The sequence below is a fragment of the Zosterops lateralis genome (assembly GCF_965231275.1).
Source record: "Zosterops lateralis genome assembly, chromosome: 26".
Classification (NCBI taxonomy): domain Eukaryota; kingdom Metazoa; phylum Chordata; class Aves; order Passeriformes; family Zosteropidae; genus Zosterops; species Zosterops lateralis.
The window spans coordinates 947285-955156 of record NC_139786.1 but is presented as its reverse complement, the minus strand read 5'-3'; positions in this window follow the sequence as shown (position 1 = coordinate 955156).

Genomic DNA, 7872 nt, shown 5'->3' with positions numbered 1-7872 from the left:
CACATGTGAGTTCACCCCACAGCACCAGGCCAAGGCACCCAAGGGCACACTGGGACCCCTCCACCTTTGCCATGAGCCCCCTTCAAGCAGCACAGCACACCTGGGGCACTCCTGTCTGTAGTCACCAGATATGCTGGAAATGGGGTCTGGCTCCTGCCCCATTGTCCCCAAACCTCACTCCTGGAAGAGGCTCTTGGTTCTTGGGTACGTGTCCCACACAGTGTTTTGGGGACTGTATGTGCCTTCTCCTATTTTAAGGCAGCTGGTGTCGAAGGAGAAAAAAAAAATCAGCATTGTGGGATGGTGGCATCAGGAGGACACACTGGGAACAGCCTCAAATCCACTCCCTGCAGCTCAGGGATCTCCCAAATCCATTGACTCCATCACAAACCCTCCCAGTGCAGCAGGGAGCCCTGTGCTCAGAGCTCAGCCCTGGGCAAAGCTTTGGTTCTGCTGATGTTACTGCAGCTGTTTGTCACTCATTTTCATGAGATAATAAATGAGCCCCATTGCTGACCAGTGGCTGGTTTCTGTCCTCTTTCGTGCAAGGAGCACCTTGGTGATTTTCTTGGCACCTGCTGTGCCTTGGGTGTTGTCTGCACTGCCCAGGTAAGAGCTGGGAAATTGTGTGAGCTGGACCATCCTCCCCACCTCTGCTCTCAGGAGGGAAAAGCCAAATCACCCACCTTTATGCAGGAGAATTTAGCACCAGCTGCCTCTCCAGGTCCCAGGGACCAGACTCTTGTGAGCTGTACCAGTGATCTGCTGCTCAGGGATGTGAGTTTGTGAACAGGACAGAGTCTGTGGCATAAAAGTGTAAAAGGACTTCATATAACAGAGTCTCCCATGCAAACCCAGACTCACCAGTCTTTGCTTCCCTCCTCTGGTCTTATCTCAAGATGAAAAACTTGAGAGATAGCAAGAAATCAGAGGAACGAGATCCAAGGATTAGAGAAAAGGGTGGGACTCCCAAATTTAGTGACAAAGTCCAAAGCTTTGCTACAGTCTTCAGGTGGGAGCTGTGGAAAACATGACCTGTTGTGAGACTTGAACCCTGATCCAGATTTCTGATATCCTACACATGCTCAAAATCTGTTTTCATTAAAAACACAGAGCCATTTTCTTCCGTGTCCTTAGGGCTGCTCAAGTGCACAGGACTGGGAAAGACCCATTCTAGGCCAATTTCCAGAAACAAAATGCCCCTTTGGAAGTGGTACCAACCTCCTGGAGCCAGTCCAGAGGAGGGATACAAAGATGATTATAGAGATGAAGTATGGGGGAAGGTTTAGAGGGTTCAGATTGTTCAGCCTGGAGAGGAGAAGGCTCCAGGGAGAGCTCAGAGCCCCTTCCAGTGCATAAAGGGGCTTCAGGAGAGCTGGAGAGGGATTTTGGACAAGGATCTGGAGTAGCAGGACAAGGGGGAAATGGCTCCCTGCAGTTAGATGGGATTTTGGGAAGGAATTCTTGGCTGTGAGGGTGTTGAGGCCCCAGCACAGGGTACCCAGAGAAGCTGTGGCTGCCCCTGGATCCCTGGAAGTGTCCAAGGCCAGGCTGGATGGGGCTTGGAGCAACCTGAGATACTGGAAGGTGTCCCTGCCCATGGCAGGGGGTGGAACAAGTTGAGGTTTAAAGTACTTTCTGACCCAAATCATTCAGATTAAATGATTTTAAGTGGAGCTGGACTGTCCCAAATGTGAGTTCTGAGCTGATGGGGACACACTGCAACAGCCTGAGTGGGCAGGAGAGCACCGAGGTGGAGGGACAAGTTGAAAGGGAGGAGGTTGAGGCCATTGTGGGCTGATTTTGGCTGAGGAGCAGCACTGGAGGCAGAGACCCAGGGGTGGCAGGGTGACAGGCACAGCTGCTCTGGAAACCATTGTCAGGGCTGGGCACCTTTGAGGTTTCCCCTGCACGTCAGCAAGGCACTGCCAGGACACCCTGAAGGGCAGACAAGGCATGTTTGAGGAGGATTTTGGCCCTGAGGGACCCGGAAGCATTGTCTAGCAGGACAATGTGGAGGCAGTTTTGTAGGCACGCTCAGATGTCAGTTTTCCCCTCGTCCAGCCCTCCTGGCTGGAGATGTGCAGCTCCTCTGAAACAAAGCCAGCAGAGCAAAGCACCCTACGGTATTGTTTTTTCAATCTCATTGTTTTTTTCCACCAACATTGTGATTTCTGTAATACCAAGCCATGGTTGGGGATGCTTGGGGTGGCAGCACGGCTGTGGCCATGGGGATGTAAGTGATGAGGAACAAACTGTGCAGGGCATGGCAATGTCTGGGACTGGCCTCCTTGGAGGTCAAAGGAAAACAGATATTTTTCCTGTGAGTGTCCAAGTCCTTGGCCTGCCCACAGGACCCTGGGCCCTTTGTTGTGCAGAAGGTCAGCAGTTCACAGCTTCTTACCTCTGGCCCCCAGAGCTCAACCTGCAGCTCCACTGTGGCTGCCCCCTGGGCACAATGGATTCTCCACCAGCCCCATCCTGTCACAGCTGCTCCTGAGGCTCAACTGCAGCACTGGTTCCTTTGGATTCTACTCCCACCTCACAGTGGGCAGCAGAGTCCCCACCTGTCCTCCAGATCTCCATGGAATGAGTGCACCCAGGTTAGGATTTTTTTTTTGGAAAGCCCCTTCTCTTGCAGGTTTATCTGAAAATTCCAGTCTTCAAACAACAGCAGAATATAAAGGCCCTAGGTGAACAATGATAAGACAGATTTGAACTCAAACAGGGACCCTCAGCCCACCCTGTTCAAGCCTAGATGCACAAACACCACTGGCCAGAGATCTGGGAGGAGATTCCAACCAATCAGCTGCCTAAACCCAGGAGATTCAAACCCTCTATGAAAAGAGCGGCAGTAATAAACTCTTGGCTGTTTGTTGAAGATGCTCAGTGAGATTGTGTCCTTTCTGTCTCCAGCCACTGAGCCCTAATGTAACACACAGCAATATTCACATTTCAGCCTGGAAACCCCTCCGTGTCCTGGGCTGCATCAAAAGAGGGGTGGGCAGAAAATGAGGGGATTCTGCTCCACCCAGGTGAGAGCCCACCTGCAGTGCTGCTTCCAGCTCTGAGGGCCCCAGCACAGGAAGGACATGGAGCTCCTGGAGAGAGTCCAGAGGAGGCCATGGAGATGCTCCAAGGACTGGAGCTCCTCTGCTCTGAAGACAGGCTGGGAGAGCTGGGCATATTCAGCCTGGAGAGGAGAAGGCTCTTCTTGGAGCCCCTTCCAGTACCTTAAGGAAATCTAAGAGAGCTGGAGAGGGAATTTGGACAAGGATCTGAAGTAGTAGGACAAGGGGGAATGGCTTCCTAATGGCAGAGAGAAGGGATGGATGGGATATTGGGAAGGAATTCTTGGCTGTGAGGTGAGGAGGCTCTGCCACAAGTCGCCCAGAGAAGCTGTGGCTGCCCCTGGATCCCTGGAAGTGTCCAAGGGCAGGTTGGACAGGACTTGGAACAAACTCATCTAGTGGAAGGTGCCCCTGGCCATGGCAGGGGCTGGAACAAGACGAGCTTTAAGGTCCATCCCAGCTCAAAGCATTCAGTGGTTCTCTAACACTCAAATATTGCCCTGGGAAGCTTAGAGGGACCCTTATCTCCTGCTCGGGGGTGTCAGAAGGAATCGCAGGGTTTCCAGCCGCTGTCACACACACACACAGACACAGACACAGACACACACACAGGCACACACACACACACACACACACACACACACACACAGAGGCAGACACACACACACACACACACACACACACACACACACACACACACACACACATACACACGCACACACAGGCAGAGCTGGTGGAGCTCTCCCAGCGCTGGCAGGAGCCGGCAGGAGCCGCTCCCGGGCGGGCTCAGAGCTCCCCCTGCCCTTGAGCGGTGTGCAGGGACTGCTGCGGCTCGGCCAGACACAGACAGACAGATAGACACACAGACAGACACAGAGACACACAGATACACAGACACAGAGACACACACAGACACACAGACACAGAGAGACACACACAGACAGACAGACAGACAGATATACAGACAGACACACAGAGATACAGACAGACATGCACAGACACACAGATACACAGACACACACAGAGACACAAACAGACACATAGACAGACACATAGACACACAGACACAGACAGATAGACACAGACACACACACAGACACAAACACCGAAACACAAAGACACAGACACACACACAGACACACACAAACACACAGACACAGACAGACACACAGACACAGCCCCGGGGTCCCCATGGGTCCCCACACCCAGGACAAGGGGCTGTGCTGTTCACACAGGACTCACAGACCGTCCCTGACAGATCCCATATGACAGATGCACCCAAAGCCCCCAAAAGAACCTGAGTTTATCACAGGAGGTTTTAAAAGCACTTCTCAGACCACCCTTGTGAGACTTCTCTCAGAGTATTCCTGAAGGCATCCCCCAATTCCAGAGCCTCGATATCCCGAAGTCATTTTAAATCGGCTCAAAGCTCTCACCTAAAGAACAGAACAATTTGAAAAATTATCTGAAGTCCCAGCCCAGGAACCAACCATCTGTGACTCCTCTAAAAGCTGGAAAAAAATTCTGATCTACAGGCAGAGCACACCAGAAACCACAGCCAAAGGCAGTTATGAAAATACATAGATCTAAGGTCCCAGCAAAGAAATTTATCAAAAGTCTCAGAGATCCCATTGAAGGGACATTTAGAAAATGTCCTCAGGGCAATCACTGATGAAACAATTGTGAAAATCATCAAGGCAATTGAAAAGCAGCCCTAGAGTCAAAACCATATGGATTTACTGGGAACATCTTGGTGAGTCTAAAATTGCCCCAATAACATCACATAGAAGCCATTTTGGAAGTGATCTATAATGTCAAAGCGTAGCAATAAACACCTCATTAAAGAGCCCATAAAAAAGAAAACCAACCAAAAAATCCCACAAAGCATCCAGTATTAAAAATCTTTTGTGTGATATTTGGAATTATTCTCGCGGGGGCCTTTTGAAGGGATTTGTACAATGATCCCTCCATTTTTTATGGTTATATTTACAATGGCTCCTCTGTGGGAATTGGGGCTTACTCTTGATAGCTCCTTGGCAATATTTTTGGTCTCCTCTGTGTGTTTTCACAATAGCTCCATGATGGAGGTGGGGTATTTTTACAAGAGGCATTTCTTAGATTTTTTGGAGACAGTTTACATAATGGTTATGTAAGGGTGTCTTTGGGAAGGATCAAAGATATGATTTAAAGGTCTGAGGGATGTTGTATTTCTATTTTTCCATCTAAGTTACATTCACTGGACCCACTACAAGCCATGAAGAGCAAAGTGGAGACAATCAGAGTTATCCTGATCTCAGGGAAAGGTGGAACAGCCTTCAGGGATCAAAGAGTTTGGCTTCTTCCATGATCACAGCCACAACAGCCTTGCCCATCCCAAACTGACAAACCACTGCTGAGGGAGAATCTGGAGCTCCCTGTGCTGCTCAGACTTGAAGGAGAGCTTGGGTGCACATTGGCCTGTTTTTCCAGGAATATCAGTTTCTCTGATATAAGAAATCACCTCTTCCTTATTTTCAGCTGAAGAACATCTATTTGGGAAGCTGGATTGGAAAAGAATAAAAAATTCTTAACCCAGGGCTTGCTACAGGAGCTGAAATGCAGCAACTGAATTTTTCTCCTGGAAACTGCAGCAGAGGAACTGAGAACAGACTGAGACTCCTCAGATGAGCAGCTTCAGCAGGAGCTGAAGCCAAAGGCAGCTGGCAGTGGCTGGTAAAGGATTATCCTCCAGAGGATGAATGTTCTCAAGAGGATATTCCCAAATCCGGTGGTGGCTTTTGTTAGTTTTGACATGAGAGACTTACAGTCAACTCAGTTCCAACATTTCTTCCTCTGCTTTCCCCAAAGCATCTTTCTCCCACAGCACCACAATTCTGCATGCCCTGTAAGCTCTGAGAATGTGCCTAGTGTGGGACCAAAGGAATGAAAATCCTGGGAAAAAAGGAAATTTCTAATAACAGAAAACATTTTCTCTGTGAATGAACAATAAAACACATCAGTCTTGTGTCTAGAAGTACATGAATCTAAAAAAAAAAAATCTGTAACTAAAGTATTTCAAATAATAATTTTTTTTTCATCAATTAGAATTGTTTGTAATGATCCTGCTTGTACTTAGGCTAAAGCTCTCCTTGCTGTCTCGTGGGCACATCAGGTGGATCCAGAGGCTGAGTGTTGGGAATGAGGAGCACAGAGAGCATTAAACAGGCATATGCTGCCTCTCCTCTCTCTTCCAGCCTGTGTCTCATGCACTGACTCTGCTTTGACACTCTGGTCACACATCCCTCCCCACTCCAAGCTCCCAGAGGAGCAGATGCTGATGCAGCCTGACACACATCCTGGTGCCTGCCTCCAGCACAATCATTTCTGCTTCAGTTGGATCCAGAAAATGAGGTGCTGCCGACTTAAAAATCCCCCGTGGCAGAGCATCTGCCAGTGGTAAACTGCCCTCCGTGCTGAAAACACTGAATTCTCATCCTCAGGTGCCAGATCTTGCCAATCATTTGCCTCTTTAGCATGGCTGAGGTCAAACAAATCCTCCAAACTCTCACTCCATGTACATTCCATCCTCCAAACAGACTGACCCTGGTTCTTAGAGGAGGAAGTTTATGAATTAATGATCAGCCTCCAGGCCAGGATGATACACCTCAACCTCAATATACAGGTTCCTTAAGTCATACTCTGTTCTACATTTAGCTGGGAATTTATCTCAGCTTGTACACCTGCCTGTATGGATGGATCGAGGTTTTAAAATTCACAGCCAGGCAGAGTTGGAAGCAAAGCCGAGGGCAGGGGGGAGAGGGGGCGGCTCGGGGCTGTCAGCTGGAGGCGATCTGCAAGAGATGTTGACTTGTGTGTGTGGGAAGAACTCAAAAATAGCATTAAATTCAAAATCCTGGGATTCTAAAGCAGGCTCCTGGCTCACAGCTTGGCTCCTGCAGAGCCAGTTCCAGGGGTTCACCCTGCAGGAGCCACACCAGGGGAGAGTGCCCTGAGCTCTGTGAGGGCTCTGCTTCCAGAACCAACATCCCAGAGATGCTGGGAAAGGTGGGACAGGAAGGGCTTGTGGATATGATTGTCTGGTAAGAAATACTGGAGATGTAAAACCTGTGAGTGAAATAGAAATGAATTTCAGCTCTGAGATGTGATCATGGCAGGCAGGAAAACGGGGATGAGCTGGAGATGGGTGGAAGGACAGAAAACAAAAGGCCCCAAGGGTGCAGCCCCTCTCCACCCTGCCAAGGCATCAGGGAAAAGGTGGATAAGAAAAGTCTCTTTAGAGTTTAGAATACAGGATGATGTGGTGATAGAGCAGTTCTCATGGGCTGCAGGCAAAGTTTGTAGGGTTTGTATCTTGTGCTGGTTGGTCGCTGTAAATTAGAATATCCAACACAAAAGGAGATAGAATGGATTGGAACGAGGTCCTCACTCTCTTAGCTCTTTTTCTACCTTACTCTTACTCTTTTCCCCTTACTCTCTTCTACCTCTCTCTTACCCCTCTTAGCTCTTTTACCTCCCTCACCTCACACCCTTTTCTCCCCCCTGAGCCCCTTTTCCCCAGGCTGAGCCCCCTTTTCTCATCCTCCTCCCTCCTGAGGCCTCTTTTCCCCAGGCTGAGCCCCTTTTCCTCAGGCTGAGGCCCCTTTTCCCCAGGCAGAGCCCTTTCCCCGCTCCCTCAGCCCCCTTTTCTCCAGGCCGAGCCCCCTTTTCTCCCCCCTGAGCCCCTTTTCCTCAGGCTGAGCCCCTTTTCCTCAGGCTGAGGGCCCTTTTCTCCGGGCTGAGCCCCTTTTCTCCAGGCTGAGCC